Source organism: Podarcis bocagei (genome assembly GCF_964188305.1).
Source record: "Podarcis bocagei genome assembly, chromosome: 7".
Classification (NCBI taxonomy): domain Eukaryota; kingdom Metazoa; phylum Chordata; class Lepidosauria; order Squamata; family Lacertidae; genus Podarcis; species Podarcis bocagei.
The window spans coordinates 38348261-38375396 of record NC_138132.1 but is presented as its reverse complement, the minus strand read 5'-3'; positions in this window follow the sequence as shown (position 1 = coordinate 38375396).

Below are 27136 nucleotides of genomic sequence, written 5' to 3'. Positions count from 1 at the left end.
TAGGCTGAGAGGGCAGGAACCCCTGTAACCTAAGCCCTCAGTGGAGCAGAATTTCTCTACCATGGAAACAGACCAAGACATACCATTAGGCAGGGTGCAGCCACCTCCTCAGGGAACTGATACTGAAGGGTAGGATGTGGCAGAAAGGTGATGGAGGACAGCTCTGTGTGTGCCACGCAACCTGCACTATATCTTGTAAGCCAGCCGGCCATCCTCAGTGGCTGTGGAGAATGCTGTCCCATCCCCAGTGCTGAAATTATGTTGTTGTTGTTGATGATATCCCACCTTTCCAAGGAGCTCAGGATGGCATACGCAGCTCCCCCTTCCCTATGTTATTCTCATAATGACCCTGTGAGGTAGGTTAGGCAAATAATGGTGCCTGGCCCAAGGTCACCCAGTGAGCTTCATGGCTGAGTAGGGATTTCTGATCTCCCACATCCTAATGTATCACTCCAACCACACTAGTTTTAGCCTGGTCAGCTCTTGAAAAATGAGACAGGAGGGACACCATCTTGCTCCAGCAAGCAAAATGCCTTGAGCCAGCGTTGAAGGGAAAGCAAACCAAACTATCAGTTTGACAGTCACAAATATTTGTAACTTACCATGACTTCTTGTGACATGTTTGAAATGGTTCAAATAATATGTGGTTATTTTTTTATATAAAAAAATTAGTCTTGAACTCAGTGTGTTTTGATAGAGGCTCGGTTTTGATATTGCTATGTTTAGACTTTGTTTCTATTAGATTCTGATTTCATTTTAAATGAGGTTTTATCAAAAAGCAGATGTTAAATGTAATTTATTAGCAGCTTCATACTAAGTGCCATTTTGGAATGTCTAGTCCTCCATCTTCATTTAAAATGGTGTTTGCATGTAGCCAAACATAGATAAATATCTGCTCCTTGGTCTCAGAAATCATCATGTTAGTTATGATAATTTAAGAGGTGTCCAAATGGATAGAAAACAGACAGGTAACTTCTAAAATATGTAGCAGATTTAGTTAGTTAATTTATAATTTATTTGTTTCATTAATTTATATACCACTTCTCATTTCAACAAAAACCTCTAAGGAGTTTACAATTTCCAACAATACCAGCTCTACATTCAAACCAAATAGTACTACTACCACCAATATGTTCCTAATCATAATAATCCTCATCATTTGGGGGACGGGGGTGGACTACATGACCATTGGGGATCCCTCCAATTCTAAAATTCTATTAAGTAGAATCATAATATGATTCTATCAATCCAATATTTGTTGAGGGATAATACTCCTGAAACTACCAAGATTGTTTCAGGGTATTTAGCCGAGATCTTTAAAGCTAAAGTTGCCTGATTTATTAAATGGTGGCTATCTAGTCTTTTATATATTGTATGTGTTTGGATTATCAATGCATTTGGATGACTTTGTATGATTTTATTGTTTGCACATATGCCCATAAAGGCCAATAACAATACCAAAATTAAGTAATTTAACTACCATATTTTTCCATGTATAAGACTAGGTCTCCCCCCTAAAAATAATGTCAAAAATTAGGGGGCATCTTATACTCTGGGTCATCTCCTCCCCTTTTCTTAAATCTGAGTCCCCCAAAATAGAGAGCATCTTATACATGGGGGCGTCTTATAGGTGGAAAATGTGGTATATCCAAACAATGAACATTATGTAAAAGAGATAAGAATCACCCAAAAATCATACACAAAATCAAAATTTAAAACACACAAAACATCAAAACACACACATAAACCCTGCGGTTTTGTCTGCTTTTTTTTAAAAAAAAAATATCCAATTTTGATTTTGAATGAATAATCTCTCCCCGTGCTCCACTTTATCGCAAACCGTTCTACTTAGGGAGTTGGTAGCGAGAAGAGCAGCAGTGTTTATTCTTCCAGAGAAAGAGGGATTTGATCAGTGTCCAAATTCTTATTATGCCGAGAGAGTGATGACAGGGGCTTAGAAACATAAACAGATGTGTGGAGAAGGTGCAGGTTTTAATTGACACTGGCTGAAAGGATAATTGTACCTTCCACAGCATCCTGCACCCCTGCTCTGCCAGCTCTTCACCACAAGCACTTGGACGCCGCTGCTGCCAGGATGCAGATCCTTCGTTTGCTCCTGACAATTTTGCTTAATTGACTGCCGAGCAAAAGCAGCTGCCTGAGCCGGGCCGCGGGTGATGCAAGGCCCAGGTGCCGGCATCTCCAGGATACCATAAACTCAGTCTTATCCTTCTCTGCGGAGCTTTGATTTGCTGGACTGCACTTGCTGAGCCTGACGGTTCCCATGTGCAAGGATGAGCACATGCAGAGCACTCCTTTGGTGTTAGATTTTCCTGTCCTGTTGTGCACCCTTTGTTAATTGAAAAGTGATCGGCAGGGGCTGGTTTCCTCCCAGTAATGATTATTCCAAAACATAACTCGGTGTTGCAACAGGGCGTCTTCCTCTCTCCATCAAGGAAGGCGATGGTTCCAATCAGGTCACCTACACCTCACATTTTAGTTTATAAAATGGTGCATGGCATGCAGAAAGTTGCTAGGGAAAAGTTTTCCCTCCCTCTCTCATAACACTAGAACTTGTGGACCATGAAGTTGAATGTTGGAAGATTCAGGGCAGATAAAAGAAAGACTTCTGCATGCAGCACAAAGTTAAATTGTGGTTCGAGGACCCAATCCCCGCTTTGAGGAATAAACAGACACGTGGACACAGTGTATAAGGTTAATGGGCAAGAAAAGGCCACAACTTTATTGATTACAGCAAGTGAGAAGGTATTGGCTTAGGCATTGGACCACGGAAGATTGACTCCACCCACTCGGAGAGGGGTGAGCCTAAAGAGGGGTTGTTCACCAGTAGGAAGAGCCTGTTGATGCTAATACAACTATAAGCTCTCCCCTGATGTCACCGAGGGTCGTGCCACGCCCCCCCGCGCCACACATGCATCGGACAGGATCCACGACCACCGGATTCCTTTAATGGAACACCCAAATTTGAAGGGGTAGGCGATGGCCACACCTTGCCCTTCCACACACCAACAACACATTCCAATGCCTAACCGCCAAATACCAAGAAAGTTGTGACGATTGCTACAAGATAGGCGAAAAAACCAAAAGGCCTAATGCCAGTTGGAAAAATTCCTACCAGGCCCCCTGGGCAACATAGGCGACCAACCATAGGTCCATAGCAAGGTCAAAAGAAAAGCTAAGCCCTAATGATGGTTACCAACTTGGATGGCTTTAAGAGAGGATTACACAAATTCATGGAGGAGAAGGAGGAAGAGGAGGAGGATGTTGGATTAGATGGGCCACTGGCCTGATCCAGCAGGGCTCTTCTTATGTTCTTATGTTACTTACAGCCACAGCAGGCACTGCAACCTTCCAACAGCTTGACCTCACCCCCAAACGCACACCCCTCCATTTGCTTCTGAGACAGATAAATGCTAGCATGACCATGATGGATTTCCAACTGATATATTAACTGGTCTTAGATCAGCAAGGCAAAGAAGCAGCAGCAAAAAAGGATTTCCATGGAAGAACATAAGGAATAATTGCAGAGGAAACAGGCAAGGCGGGAAATACCGTCTGATGCTGCCACCAACTCTATGGCACTCTTCATCAACCTGTGGCCTCCAGATCTTCTGCACTACAACTTCCCTCTGCCCTAGTCAGCATAGCTGTGTGGACTGGAACTGATGGTGGTTGTACTGATGGGGTCTTCTCAACAGTGGAGTTTTTAAAGTAGAGGTTGGATGGCTATCTGTCATGGATGCTTCAGCTGAAATTCCCTTGGGTCTCTTCCAACTCTACAGTTCTATGATTTTATTTCAAAACAGCTGGAGGGCACCTGTTTGGAAAATATTATTTTCAGTGTTATAATATACACAGGCCACAATCCTAAACACACGTAGGTGAGAATAAATTTTGAGGGACTCTGTGCATATAGCTAAACTATAGAATTTGCTTCCACAAGAGGCAGGGGTGGCTTTTGGGGTGGGCAAACTGAGCCACCACACAGGTTCCCACAGTTAGGGTGCTCCAAAATCTGGTACAAAATCCTGCCTGCCTCCTTTATCATCAGTCACTCTCAGTCTGCCTTGCCTTTAAACCCAGCAGCATAACAGGCAAGCAAACCTTCCCTACAGAAACACAAGCAGAAGCCCTCCTCCTGCCCCTCCGCCTTAAGCCAGACCCATGCACATCGCTAGTATGCCAGTTCCTCGGCCAAGAGCTGCCCTTATGCCCCTTTCCTGCACAAGGTCAACTGCCCTGTTCATTCGAGGCATCAGGAGCTGGCAGCTGCCATTTCATTCTAGCAAGAAGGGAAAACAGAAAAGAAGCTCTTGTTTCACAATGAAATCTCAGCAGAGAGGAGCATTTTCCACTGGCTCTGACTAGAAGCTGAAGAAGAAGTGGGTGCAGATGGCACTGGAAGACAATTCAGTTGTTGGACAGAATAAGGCTGGGTGAAGGCTGGATCTCCAGCCTCCAGTAGGGTTGCCATATTTCAAAAAGTGAAAATCTGGATGCAAAAGTTGTTGAGCTTTTAATGCCACATACCAATGCAAACATCTACGCCCAAAGAAAACTGTAATCCTAGACACATTTGAGAGTGAATCCTACTGAATATAGTAGGACTTACTTCTGAGTAATGCATATAATTGCACCATTTTCTTCTGATTGGGATGTGCAGCACTGGATTTTTAGGGAAGAGGCCATTTCTGCATTTCTGTCATGCATTTGATATTTATTGTTGCAAACACAGTACGAAAAGTAGAGGTTGCATGCAATTAACTGCCTTCTCATTTTGAGCAAACAAAGATGGCATCAAGTTAAAGAATGGAGCTCAAGAAAAATGCACAGCTTTGACAGTCCTTCAGTGTATTTATGAGTATAATATTTAAGGTATTTACCCCAATTTATGTGTAGTACTTCACATTGTTCTCACTGTATATGTAATAGTTGCAACTGGTGAGAGCTGAAATTCATAAAGCATTATCTGTACTCTTCTATGTTGCAAGGGCCTGTAGTAGGATTAGACATGATTTCAGCTGAACATAAACTTGGGAGAGGTTTGGATTACAGTGCTTTGATTGAGAACTTTGTGTCCAAAAAGGCTCAAAAAAGTTTATTGCTTTAAATAGGGCACCAGAGAATTGACTCGTAAATGACTGATTGCTGTACCATTATTTATCAGTGAACTGTCTATCATCAGTCCAACATATATCTCTCCTACCACGATATCCTACAGTGCACTTTTTAGGGTTTGCTTGTTTTGGCTATTTCTTTTATTTCATTTTTAGAATATATTTTATTGTTTGGGGCTATTTCTATTCACATAAGTGCATCACATATGAAGATAACAGCTTGTTTCTTTTTTGCTTATGACCTGTATTCATGTATTTACAATGTAGTGCTGCTATAATGTATTAAGTAATATTCTTTACTCCAGTTGTATTAAAAGTTGACCACAATGAATGTTCTATGATACCTTTATCTATACTTTGTCTCAAGAGTAATTGGGAGTTTTGTTTTGCTTTTCAAATTTTAAAGCTTTCAGTGATCATTGCCACATTAACATAGGTCTTGTCAGTCATACACACACCCAAAACACACACACCATGTGGTCACTGAACAGGCACTGTCAGATGTGGGACTGCACCTATTTTGTGGCTTGTTTATGTAACAGTCTCTGACTGATATTCCTTTTCCTCTGAATGCTGTTGCTGGCTGGGGTCTAATTTTAGATTGCCCAGCCCTGATCAAGCTGTTTGTCTCAAAGTTGAGACTTCTAGGTTTGCTCGATTTGACCTCCTGCCATGCACAGTTAAGATTTCCTCTGCTGTCTGCCCCCTCCTTACACAGCCTCCTCTCTCATTCGTTTTTGTCTTGCTAATTATGTTAAAACTGTTTCTGCCAACACTTTTGGCTATGGAACTTTGCAGATGTGGAGGATAGATAACCCCTGGTGGGGGTGGTCTTACTACCCGAGCTTCTTTGTTTTAATTGATGCATCAGATAAGCAGCCTCAGAAGGTGCTGGGTTTATAATAAATGGTCATTGTCTTCCTTTCTCCATAGAATGTGTGATAGGAAGCAATCGACCGCAGAAAAGAGCTGCCCTCCTTTGATTTTGCTGTGGGTCTCTCCACAGGAAGCGTTGCACATTTGGGTCAACCAGGATAAAGAGCGATGGCTTCCTCTTTTCAGAAATCGTCGCAAACCAGAACCCCTCCCCAGGAAAAGAGGTTTGCGATTTTTACATAATGTTGCAGCAGAAGTTGCAAGGGGAAAGTTTGCTCCTTTTGCTCTTTTCTTTCCTTTTTTTACAGAACAGGTTGTGAACTTGAGGGCTCTGACCACAGATCAGTTATGTATCATAACAGGAAAGATGAGAGCCAAGATATTTCCCAACCTTCAGAGAGAGAGAGAGAGAGAGAGAGAGAGATGACAAACACCAGGACTGCAAATTCAACCGACAAAAAATATTCAGAAATCTTTCTCTGGATTTCTGGACAAGATCTGCCGTGGTCTCTGTGCCCTCCAGCTATAAATGTGTGGGGCAGGCCTGTGCAACGAAGCTATAGGGGAGCCATGGGGGTAATATGGCATTTGGTAAAATATCATTGAATTGTAGAGGGACCCTGAGGGTCATCTAGTCCAACGCCCTGCAATGCAGGAATCACAGCTAAAGAATCCCTGTCAGGCGACCATCCAACCTCTGCTTAAATACCTTTCAAGAGAGTCCATTCCACTGTCGAACAGATCTTATATTCAGAAAGTTCTTCCTAAGGTTTAGTCGGAATCCCCTTCCATGTCATTTGACTCCATCAGTTTGGGTCCTACTCTCTGGAGCAGCAGAGAGCAAGCTTGCTCTTCATCCACGTGACGGCCCTTCAGATATTTGAAGATGGCTGTCATGTCACCTCTCAGATTTCCCATAAGAAGCCAATGCTTTTTATCCATCCCTTGATCACACCTTCAGGGTGCTTATTTATTTATTTATTTATTTATTTATTTATTTATTTATTTATTTATTTATTTAAAAATGTCCACAAAGAGAAGCCACGGTTTTGGAGAGCAGAGACCAATTAGGGCCAAACCAGGCGTACTTTGTTTATGAATTAGATTGCTCCTTAGCAAGGGATGGGGAGGATCTGACCAAAAAGTGTGAGGAATGCTGAACCCTCCCCCGCATCCTTCAATTTCCCTCCCCTGCAATCTTTCACCTAAACTTCATCCTCCGCATACTCCAATGCCGGAAGATAGCCAAGCAGGCATGAAAGCACTGGAAGCATTTCTGCTGCATGGAGGGAAAGAAGGGGGAAATCCTGGGCAAAGGCTGGCACACTGGGTTCATTTGTCACTTCTGAGCAGTCCCCAACCAAACGATCTTGGGGGGAGAGGCTCACAATGCACCTCATTCACTCACCAGAGCAAAGAGGGTCCTGGTGTTTCAGCAGGTAACATCATTGCTCCTGCTTTGAGGAAAGTGCTAGAGTTGCCTTCATCTCCATGATTGCTTTTCATCAAGCACATAATTATGGAATTTGCTGCCACAGGATAGAACGTTAGCCTGTGCCAGCGAATCAGAGGGTGGATGGCTGCCTATTGACAGCTATTAGCTTTGAAGGCTAAATAGAACTGCCATGTTCATTGACAGTATACCTCCAAGTGCCAGGCACCAGAAGCAAACAACAAGAGGGGTGAAGGCCTTCCTGCTCTACTTGGACACATTTTGAGGTATCTGGTTGGCCAGTACTGTGGGTAAAGGTGGAATGATCTGTCCATTTTAGTTCTCCCAGTTTCTTATTTTTCAAACCTTAAATTCCAGTTATCTGAAATTTATGGGGGGATATTTTAAAACCTCATGAAGATTCACCTGCATTTTAGTGCAAATTTCTCTTAACAAACACATCTTATATTCAGTTTTAACTAATATGCCAATGCTTGCAAGCAATTTCCCCCAATATGTTGCATGTTATTTTTGCTACTACCTTAATTTTAGTGCACATTTCCTCCAATATGTGCATTTTTGTAAACACTGTTCAGTTGGAGAACTGCATCGCAAAATTCAGATAAGCGCAAATTTCATAGGAGAGTTGTGTTTTGATTCACACGTTGTTTCGGAAAGTGTGCATTTGATAAATGTGCTCTAAATTGAATGCATTCCCCATCCATACTGCAGGCAGGATAGTAAACCAGAGGGACCCTTGGTTTGAACCAGCAGAGCTCTTCCAGTGTGGTTCTTCAAATCGTCTTGGTCACCTTGCATAAATGCAGCCCTCTTCTCTTCTCCAGTTGTGGCATTCTGAGATCCCTAGAGGAAGGAAGGTAAACATCCCCAGATGGCTGTCTTGCCACCTCTTTCTCACAAGAAAGCCAGAACCATGGGTCCTTTTCCAGTCACTTAATCCTCTCTCTTTTTTCTTCTTTTCATAACAGCAGTTAAACCATTGTTTTCAGTCTGGTGGAAATAACTTAGTATTTCCCCACTGAGGAGGCCTCCACCTACACACACAAATTCCACGGATCACATCTGGGCAAGGCAAACCACTTCTCTACAGTCAATGAGGGATTTGCACGTGGGAAGTTGCTTGCAAACACTGGCTCTCCTCCAACACAACTTCAAGCACAGTTCAACCCATTGGAATCTGTCTGGTGGAGCACGCTAACTCTGAACTAGATTGTGATCACCAGGAAATAGAGGGGTGCACATAAAGTTGTGGCATGTCTAATTGGAAGCAACCCCACTGAGCTAAATGAGACTCAGTGCCCTCTTACCCAACCTGGTGCCCTCCGGATGTTTTGTACAGCACTCCTGTCACAGTGTTGCCATGAGCCCAGAGTCTAGCAGCAACCAAGAGTTCTGGGCTGTGGAATCATTGGCTAAGGAGAAGGGGCAGTCTCTCCTTTTGTTCTTATGGCAAGATTCCAGAGCACTGGGACCCATAGAGCTAGAGTCAGGACCCTGGCAGGCAGCTTCACCTGGGCTCAAGGAACCTAGTGCCAACCTACCTCACCAGGAAGTGCTCCAGACCAGGGAGCACAGAAGATGTGCTCATCAGCAGTTCAGGGGCTTGGTCCTTTAACAGTGGTAGTTCTCAAACAGGAGGCTGAGCCTAGGAGTAGTGGACCAGAGGTACAGGCCCCAAAGGCCTCAGTCCAACTCTAGCCCTTGCTGGAACAAGTTGTTCACTCTCCCTGTGGGCTCCTCTGAAGGTCCAGAACAGGACACACCACCATGCTGTCTGAAGGGACAGATGGTGTATCATGAGTCTGATGGAGGGCAGCATGTCAGGTTATACAGGTCCCTTGGATTGCAGTCTAAGTGATGATCCAAAAGATCCATCTCTTCCCATCAATGAACTCTTTAGGTTGCCTCCCTCATCAGAAGGATTTGGATAATAAGAAACTGTTCAGGTTCTACTGCTTCCAGCTGATCTATGCGTGAGCACTTTGGTGCTAGGGAAAATGAAAGATGGCAGCCACTGCTGCATCCTGTGCTCTTCTGTGAGTCCCCAGATACCACCCATCCCGCTCTTCACACATCTAGACCACTTGCACACTTATCTGAGCAGATGAGCCAGCTGCAGCAATCTAACCTGCTGGGTGTTTGCAAAACACTCTTGTGTGCCAAATAATGCTTTGTATTAGCACTAGTTTTATCTGCTTAGGCTTCCTGGGAGGTGCTTCTCTTGGTTAATGTAAGAAGCATGGCACAGCCTTGCTTCTGTTTTCTGTGATTCACTCTGTGGCCTAACGTTGTAGCTAAGTAACTCTGAGCCTACAGGGCAGAGCCTTTACCACATCAATCATTTCTACCCTGCCTTTCAATGTACTGATTACATGGGGGACAGACAAGGCAGTTCTTGGGGAAGCCTCAAAGCATCTCCTTGGGTTCCAGTCACCCCACCCCATGTTGTTCTTTCATGGGACCTGCAAGGAATCCAAGAGAAGTACACCATCACCACATGAGTGTGTTGCTGCCTGGCCCTCGGAAACTCTCCAGGGCAGCTTGCGACATACTCTCTGCTCAATGTAAACAGTTGAGTCATCTTCCAAGCTAGGAACCAGATACCCCTAAGCAGGCTGAGTTGCCCATGTTCACCCCCACTTTTTCCATAGCCCAGATAGTAGAGCATGAAACTCTTAATCTCAGGATTGTGAAACCCACATTGGGCAAAATGATTCCTGCACTGTGGAAGGTAGGACTAGATCACACTTGTGGTCCCTTCCAACTCTGCAATTCTGTGATTCCCAGGGTTTGATCTCAAGTGAGGGGCCTGGTGTCATGGAGCAGGCCAAAGTTTCAATGTTTCCTTTTAAAAAGAAAGAAAGATGCTTTTCGTGTTTTTCAATGCTTTCCATTTTATTTTTCTGTAACATTTGTCTGCTTTAATCAAGTTATTACTTATTTTATTTATTCTTTCAATTTTTAACCCCGCATTTCTTCCAAGGAGCTCAAGGTGGTGTACATGTTTCTTCTCCCCACCCTCCAATTTATCCTCACAATAGCCCTGGGAGACAAGTGAGGCTAAGATACAGTGACTAGCCTAAAGTCACCCAGTATGTTGGATCTCCAGGGTTGTCATATGTGTGGCTTCTTTTGAGGGGGGAGCCAAGACACTTCCTAAACCTAAAATCATTTGGGAGCAGGGCAGGCATGCTCCCATCCCACTCCCCCTTCTACACGTTCATGTCTACCAACACCCTGCAAGAACAAGGCTTGGCTTAACACAATGGATATGTTTCTCCGGCTGTCAATTGGGGGAGCGGAGGACAATCTCCATGACGGCCAAACAACTCTTGATGATGCACCAGAATTCACTTGATGATAATAATAAAAGAAATAATGACAATAAATTTAAAAACAAGACCTTGCCTAGAGATTTATTGATTATCTCCCAGGATCCCATTATAGCTGTAGTTACACAGATTAAGCTGGCAGGAACATTATCCCTCTGTTTATGGGGCACAGGAGGATGGTAAAAACAGAGATTGTATGGAAAACTCAGCTGCAGAGGAGCGCGTGCAATGGTCCATATCCACCTTCATTGCAAGTAATGGCAATAAAACAGTATGTTGTATGGGGAGGAGGAGAGTAAAGCAATGAGGCTAAGCCTGGCGGCCAAAGGAACAGAACAAATGGAGAAATTATTGAAAGGCTCTGCCAGCCACATTCAAGCTCAGCAGCAGCAGAGCAGTTTGTTTGCTTAAGGTACTTCTGTTTTGCAGTGGACCAACCCAATGCAGCGCTCTGCTTTGCATGCAGAAGGCCCCATGTTCAATCCTGCCATCTCTATATAGTGTTGGGAAAGAGACCCCTGGTGGCAGGCAGGCAGGGAAGGACAGGGAGCTGGGGATGGGGCCTACCAGGATGCGCCTGGGCGGGATGTAAATGCCCGCAGAAGCCAACACCTGCGTGAAGGCACCTGGTCCACACCCCCTCAAAACTGGGCACCTGGGACCATGGTACACCCCTGTGATTAACAGCCATTGATAGTCTTCTCCTCCATGAAGATGATGATGATCATTTTTTAAAGTTGTTAGTCACTTTATCTTGCCGAGGGCAACCCAATGTGACTTAAAGCCAACCAAACAGACAGACCAAAAAACCCCACAGAAAACCATTAATTTAATCAATAATAATAATAATAATCAAGGGGGGAAAGAAATACATTAAAAACATCTCACTCCCTACTAAAAGGCCATAGATCTTGAAAGGCCAAAGGCCTGGTTATAGTTGAAAGCTTTTGCCTGGCACCTAAATATACATAATGATGGTACCAGGTGAGCTTCCTTGGGGAGAACATTCCACACATGGGGAGCCATCACAGAACAGACCCATTCTTGTGTTGCCACCCTCTGGATCTCTCCAGGAGGGGGCACACAATGGTCAAAGCAATTGAAATAATACTACAGAACCAGGAGTATGGCTGTTTTTCCTTTCGAACAGTCTTACCCAAGCTGATTACCATGCTGGTTATCCAAAACATCTGGAGGGCACCAGCTTGAAGAAGCTCAATTAGAGCAAGCTGGCTTTCAGTCAAATCTATATTTAGTTCAACTAAAGCAAAGTGCATGCCTATTATTAACAGGGTTGCAGAAAAGTTGTGGTCCAGGGGTGGAGGTGGGCGGGGGGAGCACAGCCAAATGCCCACTTGGAACCCTTCAAGATGACACAGCTCTGACCTTAGTAACCAAATATACACACAAATAAATGAATGCATGAGCCAGAGATTCCCCCGGAGGAATGACTGCGATGTGCAAATTTGCTTGGGCTTGTTGCCAGTCAATGGGGATTGTGAAGCTCCTTTTCCATGCCAGCACCCTGTCTTGGAGCCGGGAGACGGTTGACTCCTCTAAGGGGAGAGTTTTGGCTTCTTTTCCCAGCCAATGTTGCTGACTCCAGGGCTCCAGCAGAGGGAAGGAATTTTGCAGAAACATTGGCAGCCCTAAACATCTCAACACGGTGATTGATAGCCGCCGTAGTTGCCAGAGCTGTTCTCTGTGCCCCGCCTCCCCACCACCCCGTGCCTCTGTCGTCTTTGGCTGGCATTCATCCCCATCTCACCTCTTTTGTTCCATGGTGGCTTTTGTGGATCTTAGCCTAGAAAACTCATGTCGGGCATTTCCACAGAGCGAATCCCTCAAGAGGAGAGGTTGCAGCATCTAGGGCTTTTTTGTTTAAAGGAAAGGAAAGGAAAGGAAGAAGAGACCCAATAGAACAGTGCTTTCCAAAGTGGGTGGCACCATCCGCTGGGAGGTGAGGGGATTAAATAAGGGGGCAGCAGGGGTTGCTGGAAGTGTAAATAACTATAAGAGCAGGAGCAGATTTAGAGCTGTGCAAGCAGTGGGCACGCATTGGGCGCTGAGCCAATGGGGCACCATCTCAAAACCTGGTAAGTGAGGCACTGGGTTTTGGGAAGGAGGCATGAGGCTCTGACAGGGTCTTCCTCCATCTTCCCAAAGCCTAGTTAGTGCTTTCCCAGCTTTGGGAAGGAGGTTGGAAGGCTCTAGCACCCTGCCAGAGCCCTTGTGCCTTCTTCCCAGAGCTGAGTGCCTCCTTACCAACCTTTTACCCAGAAGGGAATGCAGCCCTGGAGCTGCAATTAGCTGTGATTCCTGCATTGCAGGGGGTTGGACTAGCTGGCCCCTTTAGATCCTTTCCAGCACCACAGTTCTAGGATCCTATGATCCTCTGGGTGAAGAAGTCACAAGGATGTCTTGCTGCTACCCGCCGCTCCACTTCCTTGTGCATTTCAGGGTATCGAAAGCCGTGTGCCTCAGCCACACACTTGGTGTGAGGGAAGGGAATGCCCCCAGAGCTGTAAGGAAGAGCAGACGCAGCAGCAGCAGCCCTCTGCATAACTGTCTCTTGCTATTCCAGGGTCAAAACCTCGTCGTGACCCCTAATAAGCTGAGGGCTTTACAGGAGGTAGTTGAAGGAAGAAGACAGCATTGTTTTGTGCTCTGAATTGATTGTGGAGTCACTGGCTCATTGAGAAGTTTAAAAGTAACGTTATAGAGCAATACTTTTATCTGATTGTCCATATTGCAACGTAAGTGGTCGCAACCTTCAGCTGATACCTACTTGCATTTGCCAAGCTCTGTATTACTTTTGATTACTGTTTATTAGTTCATATGTTCAGTACAGTGGTACCTCGGGTTACAGACGCTTCAAGTTACATACGCTACAGGTTACAGACTCCGCTAACCCAGAAATATTAGCTTGGGTTAAGAACTTTGCTTCAGGATGAGAACAGAAATCATGCTCCGGCAGCGCAGCAGCCGTGGGAGGCCCCATTAGCTTCAGGTTAAGAACAGTTTCAGGTTAAGAACGGACCTCCAGAAGGAATTAAGTACGTAACCAGAGGTACCACTGTATTGTTCACTGATAATCCAAATCCATAAAAAAATTAAACAACAGCATAAAATAGAAGTTTAGAAGTCCATAACTGTCAAGTGGCCAGTGGACTGCCTTACACTTGAGGGAGCCAACCATTCTATTTATGATTCGAGATGTGCTCTGTGCACATCTAAACTGGATGGAGGGAAGTTCACCTTTTTATGGTAGAGGTCAGTGGAGTGAGTCTGGAGCGTTGCTGCAGCTTCCTGGGATGGAGAAGGGCATGGTAGTGGGGAGGTTGCCGTGGTGCAATCGCACTGACAAATTCCCACAGAATCACAGAACTATGAGGGTGGAAGAGATCCCAACAGTCATCTAGTCCAACCTGCTGCTATGCAGAAATCACAGTTTAAGAATCCTCACAGAGTTATCTAGCCTCTGGTGTTTTTTTTTTAAAAAAAGAAACCCTCCAGCGAAGGAGAGGCCACGACCCTCTGAGGGAGTCTGTTCCACTGTTGAACAGCTCTTACCATCATAAAGTTCCTCCTAATGTTTATTTGTCATTTGAATTCACTGGTTTGGGTCCTACCCTCTGGAGACAAGCTTGTTCCATCTTCCATGGGACAGCCCTTCAGATATTTGAAGGTGGCTATCCTATCACCCCTCCCAATCTCCTCTTCTCCAGGCTAAACAAACTCAGCTCCCTCAGCCATCCCTCCTAAGTTTTGCTTTGGAGACCATTCCACACCATTTCATCAGATACAGGATCACAGCAGTCGGATACTGATTTGTGCACCTAGTTAGGCAATGCATCTTTAGCTGGAGCCCAACAATGTGAAGTCCATGCAGTTACTAAATTAAGGATACCTTGGTACCTTGTTTTACGAACTTAATCTGTTCCGGAAGTCCGTTCTTAAACCAAAAACGTTCTTAAACCAAAGCACGCTTTCCCTAATGAGGCCTCCTGCAACCAGTGCCTTTCCACCATTCGGATTCTGTTCTTAGACCGAGGTAAAGTTCACAACCGGGACACTACTTCTGGTTTTGCATCGTTTGTATACCGAATCGTTCATAAACAGGGCTGTTTTTAAACCGAGGTACCACTGTATTATGAAATAAATACATAAATACATAAATGGAATCTTGGTTGTCCTTTTGTGACTGGGCATTGGGGTCACTGTATGATGCATTCTCTAGCCATTAAGCTGTGTTGGGGCACACTGCTGATTTTGAAGGGTGTTCTAATATTGGGTTTTATATTGTGACTTTTTATTCCTTATGATGTCTTTTATTATTGTTTGTACACCATTTTGGGATTTCCTAAAATGTAAAGTGCTTTAAATGAAAATGCTTTAAATAGATAAATATGGCCAGAATGATAAATTCTATTTTATTTACCTGCTCTTTGATTATTACTGATTGGTCTTCATTGACTAACCCTAATTTAGTTACTATTAACTTAATATTTTTTAAAATGTTGAATGAAGGCACCTGGTGATTTATGGTCTACAGTGGTACCTCGGGTTACATATGCTTCAGGTTACATACGCTTCAGGTTACACATTCCGCTAACCCAGAAATAGTGCTTCAGGTTAAGAACTTTGCTTCAGGATAAGAACAGAAATCGGGCTCCGGCGGCGCGGCGGCAGCAGGAGGCCCCATTAGCTAAAGTGGTGCTTCAGGTTAAGAACAGTTTCAGGTTAAGAACGGACCTCCGGAACGAATTAAGTACTTAACCCGAGGTACCACTGTATAGTAAAGTATTTTCTATAGGGTATCAGGATCAACTAGTTTTTAGTTCAATAGGAGTGGGGGAAACTTGGGCATTGTGTATTAAACAGTATTAAGATAGTTTGTATTTGTGCTTAGAGTGTAGTGAGATTGTTGTATTTGCAAACTGAATCTGTAATTCTCTTTTCTAACACACACATTAAATTATCTGGATTCGGGTAGGTAGTTGTGTTGGTCTGACGCAGTCGAAATAAATTAAAAAATTGTCCAGTAGCACCTTAGAGACCAACTAAGTTTGGGTATAAGCTTTCATGTGTATCTGAAGAAGTGTGCACTGAAGAAGTGTATCTAAAGAAGAAGCTTATACCCAGAACAAACTTAGTTGGTCTCTAAGGTGCTACTGGACAATTTTTTAATTTATTAAATTATCTGTTTATCCACTTCTCTGACTCTACTCCCTCCCGTCGCCCGTCCCCAGTAACTCAGTTTATTATTACAAAATGAGAAAGTACAGTAGATGCTTCACTCTCAATAGTCTGGAAAGTTCTCTGTGAAAATCATGATGGAAAAGGAGACACATGTGTGTGTGTGTTCTGAAGATAAAGAGGAACACGGGTGCATGCCCTAGTTACTGAAAATGGACAGAAAGGCATTCCAGTAAAGTTTCCGAGCAGAAGAGTGACTCATCTGATCCCACTGTGGATAAGTTCTGGGTTAGATGTTCTCACTGGATTGCTTTTGTCCAAAGACAGACATTTAGAAAAGGAACTGAAAAAGGCTGACTCTCGAGGGTGGGTGCCGATAGTTCCTTATTTTTGCTTCAATAAAAGAGCTGCAACATTTGAGCTTCTAAATTAGATGAGGGCAGTGTGTGCCTTGCCTTCTCTTACTTTCTTCCGTTCTCTGGACTTATTGGCTGCAGTTAACCTTGGCTTGTAAGTCACTGTGGTCAGGGGTGAAGATGGAAATTGTGCCATCTGGGAACACAGGAAGCTGCCTTTCCCTAAATTAAGGATGAATGAATCTGTCAATTTCAGTTTCTTCTTTTGTTCTTTCCTACACAGAGAAACCTTTGCCTCCCTGGTGCCCTTCAGATGCTCTGGACTACAACTCCCATCACCCCCCCAGCAACACTTATGGGACTTGTGGTCCAACACAACTGGAGGTCAACAGGTTGGGAAAGCCTGCCCCACTAGGCAAATCTAAAGACTTCAGTGAATTCACATGTGCATGCCTGCAGAATGGCAAAGCATAAGGGGATGACTTGCTTGTGTGAAACAGCCTGTCTGCAGCTTGCATATGTCAGATTCAATCCTTTTTCCATTGCAGGCAGTTCTTTCATTCCCCACCCACAAGTCACAGATCAGCAAGATGCCGAGAACTGCTTTGAACATGACACCTAAAATGCAAGTGACTTCACTCTCCTTGACTTGCAGGCTCCTGGATAATGTGACCACCTGGCAGCAAATTCCAGTTTGCCTTTGCAGTTATGTTGGGGAGGGAGGGAGAAAACTGGCTAGAAATGGGGGAGAGATTCATTTGTTTTGCATTTCATTCATCATTCATTTAATGAAATTTAGACCCCACTTGACTGTAATAAAAAAACAACAAAGAACCCTCAAAGCATTTTACAAAAAAAGATAAAACAATCAAATTATCAATAGATAACAATAATAGATGAGAACCTGCTCCTTGATTTCAGAAACCATCATGCAGAATTTGGTGGTGAACTAAGAACTGGGAGAGCAGGTTTTGAATCCCCACTCAGCCATGAAGCTCACTAGGTGACCTCAGACCAGTTGCCATCTCTTAGCCTAACCTACCTCAGAGGCTTGTTGTGAGGATGGAATAGGTCAGGGGGAACCATGTATACCAGCTTTAGATCCTTGGAGGATAAAAAGGTGAGATATAAATGTAATAATGAATAAATCTTGATTCAGAATGGTGTCAGATTGTATTAAAACATTGATGAAAGCCTGTTCCTTAATTCCAGGAAACATCATGCAAAATTTGGTTATGATATCTTAAGAGGTGTCCAAACCCACAAACAGACTAACCCATTTCCAAAATATGTAGTGTATCAGACATAACTAGGCATTGTGTTTTCAAGAGACCCCAAAGTGTTTTGACTCAAAGCCATGAGTTAATCAGAGTAGATGATTGTGGGTATGCTCACAGCAATACTTATGTAGGAAGGGTCTTTAGATGGGAAAACATTCAGGCAAACACTGAATTAATTGTTGTAATATAGTTGGCATGAACATACTGAAATTTTCTAAGAAAACAGGTGGGCAGAATGTCCTCTAACACACTCCATGTCAATTGTCTTGGAAATAATTTTTGAGATATCAGAATAACCCTTTGACATATTTTCCCCTATTTTAAAAATGATGTGTGTCCTCTCACCATCACTTCCAATGAACTACTTTTGTACATTGCTCTCTTCTTAAGTGACCCTCTTTCTTTACGTAGCACACTTTCCCCAAAGTCATGTTTGCAACCCATTTCCCTGCAGTACAAATTTCAGTGAGTGAAAATCTCTAAAAAGGAAGATGACTCAGACAAAATCAGCAGCATGCTCACTTTTCACTCCCTTAACTTTGGGGGGCACCCATCCAACTGTAGAGAGAGATAACGTTAGGCAAGGTGCATCACGCAGAGAAGGAAAATAGGGAAGTCTTCTTTCTATAAATGACCAAAAAAACCCCTGCTTCCTGTGTCCTGCCCGCCCCACACCCACTGAAATGCATGTTGGTGTAAGAAGCCAAGAAGGATTTCTTCTTATCAAACTAGATAAGATTTGCATGTTAACAGAAGATCCAATTGGTTATCTTTTCCTGTTGAAATGGTCAGAACTCAGACCATTCTCTCTCCTCCCCAGGGTGACATCACCAGGACAGATTTATTCTTGTCCTGCTTCTGCTGTGCTACAGCCCCTCCCAACAGGAATAACCTGGTAGCAGTGGGGAAGCATTGCAGGACAACTCAGAAAGAGGAATAAATTCACTACTAATGTACTATCAAGAACACACCCACAATAAATTTAAAAAACCACCTGGAGGGGCCCTTTTTGTGACATCCAAATATGGGTCAAGCGTAAGGTCTCCAGTTCTTCACCACGACCCACAACAATAGGACAAACTTGATGGCAAATTGTGGTTAAGGAGGAGAGACCTTAACCATGATCCTGGGTTCAGTGCCATGTGAAGCCAGTGTGGTGTAGTGGTTAGAGTGTCGGACTAGGACCTGGGAGGTAAAGGTAAAGGTAAAGGGACCCCTGACAGTTAAGTCCAGTTGCGAACGACTCTGGGGTGGCGGCGCTCATCTCGCTTTACAGGCCAAGGGAGCTGGCGTTTGTCCGCTCCGCAGATAGTTTTTCCAGGTCATGTGGCCAGCATGACTAAGCCGCTTCTGGCGCAACGGAACACTGACACCAGAGCAGCGCACGGAAACGCCATTTACCTTCCCACCAGAGTGGTACCTATTTATCTACTTGCACCGCGTGCTTTTGAACTGCTAGGTTGGCAGGAGCTGGGACTGAGCAACGGGAGCTCACTCCGTTGCACGGATTCAAACCACCGACCTTCTGATCGGCAAGCCGAAGGCTCAATGGTCATTCACTCAGTGGTCATTCACTACCTTACAGGGTTGTTTTATAGACAAAATGGGGGGGGGTCTATGCATGCCACCTAGAGCTCCTTGAGGTAAAGGTATGATAGAAATTCAAAACACACAAATAAAAAGTCTGTGGAGAAAGCAGTCATGATCTCTTCCTCAGGAGCCAACACTTTTGCATGTGTTGTGGTTTGACTTAGTGTGGCATTCAGACATGGCTGTAGTGTTGTAAGAGCTTTCACAGATGGAATCCACTTCATCAGATGCCTGTAGTTTACAAAACCTTCTGACCAAACGAATCTGCTAATTCTTAAGGTACCAGAAGTTACTGTTGCTGTTTCTGCTGTAAGCAACAAATATGGACTTGCCCTTCTGGAAGTTGTCTCTAAAAAAAATAAACTGCTTTGGATCCCTGGCTCTAACTTTAATTCAAGGGGAAAATGTATGCCAAACTCCTCCCCCACAGATAGGAGAGCACCGCTGGGGTTGTTCAGCAGCTATCCATCACATGAACTTTTTTCTCCAAATCTCACATAACAGTTGGTCTTTTTCTGTGCCAAAATGATGCATAAATTCAAGTTGGAAAACAAACAAGGGGGCTGTTCAGTGTTTGGAACAAGAAACGCTGAACCATCAATGGAGGCCAAAACCCAGTACCTTTATGACTGAAACCAAGGTCATAGACCAAGACCCAGCTCTGAGTATGGTGTCCCCCTCTCCAAACATTTGAATTAAGAAGGAGCAGGCAATCAACCCTAACTGCGAACACAAATGGTACACAGCATCTTACATAGGAAGCTGCCTAATACTGAGTCAGACCATTGGTTCATCTAACTCAGTGTTGTTCACACTAACAGTGGTTCTCTGGGTTTTCAGATATGAGTCTTTCTCAATTATACCTGGAGAAGCAAGGGATGGAACCTGGAACCTTCTGCATTCTCTGCATGAACACAGCAAGATCATGCATCCATCTAGCTCAGGATTGTTTTCACTGAGTAGCAGCAGCACTCCAGGGTTCTGGACAGGAGTTTTTCCCTCAGCTGCCCGGAGACACTAGGGCTTGAACCTGGGGCCTTTTCGGTGCAAAGCAGATGCTCTACCCTTGAGCTACGGCCTTTCTTCTGTTCATCTCATTGTTGAGACAATGCTATCCTCCTTCTCTCTTCCTACCCCTTGTCAAATTTTGACAGCAGAGTTTTTTCCCTAAAAACCATGTGACACAAGGATTTTAATGAAAATGGTGGCTGCCGAGATTAAACTTTCTTCCCCTACACAAACCAAAACTGCACCCCATGTATGATATTTTAAAAAAAGAAAAGAAACCCAAAGCAGTAATTATGTAACATGCAGTTAGGCCCTAACTGGTTATGCTCTTACTCTATTCAGGTGTCATTCCTGGTCAGTCTTTTTCACTATGGCAGGATATATTGCATTTCTAGTTAAATAGTAGTAATTATTTCTATATTTGCTCCTATACCTATAGATTAACACAGGCAACTTGTATGCAAAGTGTTTTCCTTTTTTGTCCTCTTGTTGGGTGATGCGTTTCCTCATTTGGGGGGGGGTGTTTAAGTGGCCACCCCAGCCAAGGTCTGCCTTGTGAGTGGGCGTTTTCTCCATCGAAGTGGAAACATCAGCAGATCTGCACAGACCCCGACTCCTGCTCGCCTTTGCAGAAGATGGGTGCAAATCAGCTGCAACCTGACAAAATTATGTGTGGGTTTAAGCCAAAGATCATGATCATGAATTCTCCAAATGGACTGTGAGTCATGTTCATACAGTTTGTTCCCCCCAGGCACATGTACACCACAATGCAAACCACAATGATAAAGAGGTATTTTCTTTTCTTTTCTTTTTCCTCTTTGCTCAGTGGTTGACTTTTGTAAACACTGCAGCGATGAAAGCCCCGCTCATTGTTTCGTTTACTACAAGGGGTGGAAGGGAGAAAGTACTGGGGCTGCAATCCTGTGTATACCTAACAGGAAGGAATTCCACTGAAACAATCAATCTCCCTTTCTTGTTCACAGAATCACGAAATTGTAGAGCTGGAAGAGATCCAAGGGGCTCATCTAGTCCAAACCATGCAATGCAGGAATCACAGATTTCTTGTTGTTGGACAACAGGCCATCACAACCTAATTGCAAACAATTCCCACATATGTGTTGAACGCCAGTAGGCTAATATGCTTAGGTGAGGTTCCTCCATAAAATGCAAGAAGAAAATAATAAATACAGTTTAAGTGACATACTTCTAAGTTTCATCCATTTCAATGGAAGAGTTAAGCACATGCTTAGTTTTATCCCGGCCTGTTTCCTGGCGCAATTTGAAGTGCCGTTTATGACCTATAAAGCCCTAAACAGCTCAGGTCCAGGCTATCTGAAGGACCATATTCTCCCATATGAACCTTGAACCCCAGTTCTGGGGGAAAGGCAGGATATAAATAAATATAAATATAATCCCACTGGAAATCAATGGAGACCAATCGTGTCATTATAAAATTGGACAGGTTTTGCAAAATGCAACTACGCAGACTCAGGCAGGTAATTGTGAAATGCCAGGGACCAATATATTAAATTGGTCCTTAGTGTTGAAAGGAAGTCGATTTAAGCCCTCACTTACAGTAATAGTGATAACACTTCCCACCCATCGCAACTGTAGACATTGCCAAACTAGCTTCCACACTGCCTGGGACAAATTTTGTCCCGATTTTATCTGCTCTGCTTGATGCAACTATTGCCCTAATTCTGCCTGCCTGCCTTGCCTTCCAGAAAACACTTTGTTCTCTCAATCATCAGGCATTTCCCAAGTTGTCAATATTTCCTCATGTGGGGAACATGACAGCATGTAATGATGAACAAACCCAGTGACAGAACACAGAGTATTAACATAAGAACATCAGAAGGACCTGCTGGATCAAGCCCATCTAGTGTAGCATTCTGTCCTCACAGTGGCCAATCAGATGCCTGTAGGAAGCCTATAAGCAGCAATTGAGCACAAGACTGGGCAACTGCAAGGTTCAGCTTGCCCTGGGACACCCTCCTCTCACCACTTAAAAAAACACCCCAATCTTCCAACCCCCTCCCCCTAATAAGCACAAGTCTCTCTTTTGTCCCTTGTGAAGAGGGTGGTAATGTTTTTAAAAGAAGGTGGCATTGGCTGGCTTTAAAAGAGGATTGGGCAAATTCATGGAGGAGAAGGCTATCAGTCGCTACTAGCCATGGTGGCTATGCTCTGTCTCCATGGCTGGGGGCAGCAATGCTCTTGAGTACCAGTTGCTGGAACCACAGGAGGGGATTGCGCTGTTGTGCTTGGATCCTGCTTGCGGGCTTCACACAGGCAACTAGTCGGCCACTTCGAGAACAGGATGCTGGGCTAGATGGGCCAATTGGCCTGATCCAGTAGAACTCTCCTCTTGTTCTTAATATTTACTTTTGAGCTTTTGTGTACTTTCTTGGGTTTTGTTTTTTAAACAAAAAAAGGTATTTATGCATAGATACAGAGATAACTGCACACATGTCCAGAATGGGAAAAGGAAGCTGAGCCTGAGGATGGGGAGTGATGAAGACAGACCCTCCAACAGTCCGCTGATGAAAATAAGGATGTGCGTCTTCCGGTGCCGCAGTCTCGGGGGAGTCAGCTAACTCGCACTAAAGTGCAGCGCAACTGCAAGCACCCATGCTTGCTCACCCTCCTTCCGGAGCTCGGTGGTGACATTGGAGGGTGGGGGGACAGGACATTCCGGGATCCAATTAAAAGCCAGAGTGGCTTCTATAATTCCAGGATGTCCCTGGAAAATTGGGACAGTTGACAGGTATGGATTGAGGGAAGGGACAGAAAAGACAGCCCAAATACATTCCCATCAGGTTCCACCCACCAGTTTGGATGGCAAGCAGCAGGATAGCAATGGAAGTCCATGGCTGCAAAAAATGGACTGTTTGAAAGCTAATGGGCTAATGCAGACAAATAAAATCAGATCTGAATGATGCATTTGTGATATGAGGCCCGCTTCTGAAAGCACCTACCAGTAATTCAGCATAATTACTTCAGCAACTGTTCCTCTTTCAGCTCCTTGGAAGAAAAATGGGATACAAATATCAATAATAATGATAATGATAATGATAATAATAATAATAATAATAATAATAATAATAATAATAATAATAATAATACAGTGGTACCTCTGGTTACAAACTTAATTCATTCTGGAGGTCCGTTCTTAACCTGAAACCATTCTTAACCTGAGGTACCACTTTACCTAATGGGGCCTCCCGCTGCCACTAGCACACAATTTCTGTTCTCATCATGAGGTAAAGTTCTTAACCTAAGGTACTACTTCAGGGTTAGCAGAGTTTGTAACCCGAAGTGTTTGTAACCCAAGGTACCACTGGAAGAAGAAGAAGAAGAAGAAGAAGAAGAAGAAGAAGAAGAAGAAGTCATGTTTCCACTATTTTCAACTTCCTTGCCATGCATGTCCCGCTCCCCCAGGAAAGTTGTTGTTGGGTGTGTGTGTTGCAATCCCCAAGACAGGATTCTCTTTGCTCCTTTTCACTAAGAGTTGTAGAGTTGTTTAACTTATATTTTCTCCACAGCAACAAAGGGTTAAGAAGAAATCCAAAATTCCCAGTGCCAAGGACACTATCAATCCTGTGCTTCTTCCAGCATTTTCACGCCTGTTTCCACCAGTTTAGAATGACAGCACCCCATTCTTCAGTGGCATTTCCCTAAAGTGTGGCAGATGCCTTGCACTCTTCCCAGCCTGAGGCACCCACACAGCGGTTGTAAATATTGTCTGTGCAGGCGGTGTGTGTGTGTGTGTGTGTGTGTGTGTGTGTGTGTGTGTGATGGGTTCCTGAGATTTCCACTCCCAGATGAAAAGGTGTATCTAATGTGAGGATTTTTCCGAAGAGAAATTCATGACCACAAAATGACGGCATGCTTCTGGCTGTCGTCTTTCAACAAGTTCTAATATCTCCTCTCCTCATTTTGAGGTTCTTCCGAGAAATCAACCATTTGTCTGGGAAAGAAAAGAAAAGGAGGGCAATGTATTCAAAGGCATCCTTTTAAGTTGAGAAATGTAGGCTGGTAAAAGACGATCGCTCAGTACTTTTCTTCTGCTTTGCCTGCAGAAGATCTCAGGGTCAATCTGGGCAATCATGTCTTCTGACAGATATATATCCTGTCTTTTTCCCCATCATGGAACTCAAGGCAGTGTGCAAGTGGTCCCAGACAGTTGCCCATCCAGCCACTGACCAGGTTCGGTGCCCCTTAAGCTTCAGCAACATGGCTGCTTCATGTGCCTCTATGGAGAGCTGTTTCCAGTCAGAATAGACAATACAGAGCTGTGGTGACCAACAGTGTGAATCTAAACAAGGCAGGTTCCTCTGTTGATACAAGTGATATGCAGGATTTGGAGACATCAATAGAATTCATTGTTTGTTGTTTAAGAGTGTTAAATATCTTCTGGAAAAGTGTTGAATATGGTCTGAAAATGCTTGTAGGGTGCATTCAGGCATGGAGAATATTGTTTTAGTTTTCCAGGTTACGTTGCCAGCACTTCTATCCCAGTTGCTAAGATTCCTTTCACACTGCAGTACCTGGTGCATTATGGAAATGTGGCTCTTCAACCGATATACCTGCACATTGTGCTAAATTTAATGCACACCAGTGTGACAGAACCATGAATGTCACTGGGCAGTGTTGCTACTCGTCCACCCTTCCTGCACATGCCTGCTTCTGTTCCCCCATGAAAACAGCAGGGAAGAACCAAATGCTGCTATATCACCCCAAACTATGCCTGGGGGCATGCAAACAGTTTTTTTCTGGACTCAGATAACATGGAAATGAGTGCTAAACATGCAATTTATGCCATTAGCTTTCTGAAGTTGAGAGAAAGCTCAGATATAATGCATAAATTAACAGTTTGGGAAACAGCAGAGAAATGGCATGAATTGTTGTGCACACTTTTGGCTACAGATGAACTTTTGGTGGGGGGGGTGTATTGCTTTCTAGCTTGTAAAAGAGGAAGGCATGCAATGTGTGCATACCTGCTCTATGGGAAGAAATGCATCTCTTAAATCACATGCGTACATGCATGCAGCTTTTATCTTACCTCCAGCCTCACAAGCAGGGCCGTCTGACCCATAGGTGCTAGGGGTGCAGGGCACCCTGTTGCCAGGCTCTCAGGGGTGCTAGGCCAAGAGTCAGGGGCCCAAGAGTTGAGTTTGGGGAAGAGTCCGCCCATCGGTCAGAGTGCCGCGGTGGGCTCTTCTGCTGCTGGTGGCTCTGTGCCACAAGTTTGGGGGTGACTGAGCCAGTGAGACGCTGAGGCCGGCTCTGCCCTCCTGCATGCCTGGGACTAGGCAATCGGGTGGGGGGGAGGGCAGGCAGATCTTACAGCCCTGCTCACAATTGGGGGAGGGGGCGCCAGGCTTAAGGCAGCCCTGCTCATAAGTCTGCAGCTAGATTTGGCTTCACTGTGATCCTGCATGAGGGAAGCATTGACATGCCTTAACTCCGACACTAAAGTACTTCCTTCAAACATCAAAGAAGGGCCATAGCTCTGTGGCAGAGTTGTTGCTTTGTATGTCCCGGGTCCCAGGTTCAATCCCTGACAGCATCTCCAGGCCAGACTGGGAATATCCCCAGCCTGAAATTGGGGGAAGTCACTACCAGTAGACAATACTAAACTAGATGGGCCAGTAGCCTGGCTCAGTTTAAGGCAGCTTATTATATTCCCGTGCATGTGATTACATATATTTCATGACTGGCATTTAGGGGAGTAGTTCACGGTTCTGCACCTGTTAGCCTTTTAATTATTATTATTATTTATTTATGTATTTATTTTTTATTTATATTCCGCCCATCTGGCTGTGTTTCCCCAGCCACTCGGGCGGCTTCCAACAAAATATTAAAATACAATAGTCCGTCAAACATTTAATCATATTGTCATTACTCATGCTCAGTCCATTGCTGTTAACATTCCATTATATTTGTATGAACTTGGCCCACTGTAGAGATTTGCAAAAAAAAGAGAGAAAAGCCACTGTTTTCTATTCTTCAGGCAGCGGCATTGTTGCCTCTTGCGCAGTGGGTACTGTTACTATGGGTAAGCCATTTTATTTATTTAGGGCAGGAAACAAAACAAAAGGTTTAAAGTCAGTATCTGCGTGTGAATGACACAGATCTTAGTAAAACATCCCGGACAGAAACAGCCACTGTAACATGACAACAAACCCAACAACTTCCCTCACCCCACCCTCCCTTCTCTGTCTCCTGGCAAAATTGTGAACAGCCACATGCAGAAGAAAGGCTTTGCTGTGAAAAGCAAAGAGAGCAGCAGTATTGTAAAAATGGACCAAGATTTTGGATTACGCAGGGAGAACAAAGAAGGACACAACACACACACACACATATAGACAAGAGAGGCATAACTATTAAATGGGTTTGCCAAGTTCACTTTATTTCCTTTTCTTCTTCATTTTAGTCCTGCTGTGATTTAAGAGCATTTAAAAGTATTACTTTTTAGAAATAGTATTTATTTCATTTTTATTTTGCCATTCCTCCCATGGGAGCCCAGGTTTGGTGGACAAAAAAAGGGGGGGACAATCTCGGAAATAAAAATGTCTTTAAAATGCATCCTGATCCACAATGTCCCTGTGGACACCAGGCATCTGTGACCCGTCCTAACATTCCCCTGTCCAGCAGGATGGTCTGAAGGATCCCAGCAAGCACGTTCACTGGCTACTTCCAAGCCTTCTTGCAAACAGGAAGCCTTGTGGTGCAAATTTTGTTCCTTCAGCTACACCAAAACCTCTTTGACTTCCTCAATCGCTTCTGAAGTCACCATTTGAACCTCTGCTGGTGGACGAGGGGAGCTGCCTCACCCCCAAGTTAGTGGTCGCCAAAAAATTTTGTGTCACCACCCGCTTGGTTCCATAAACTCATACTT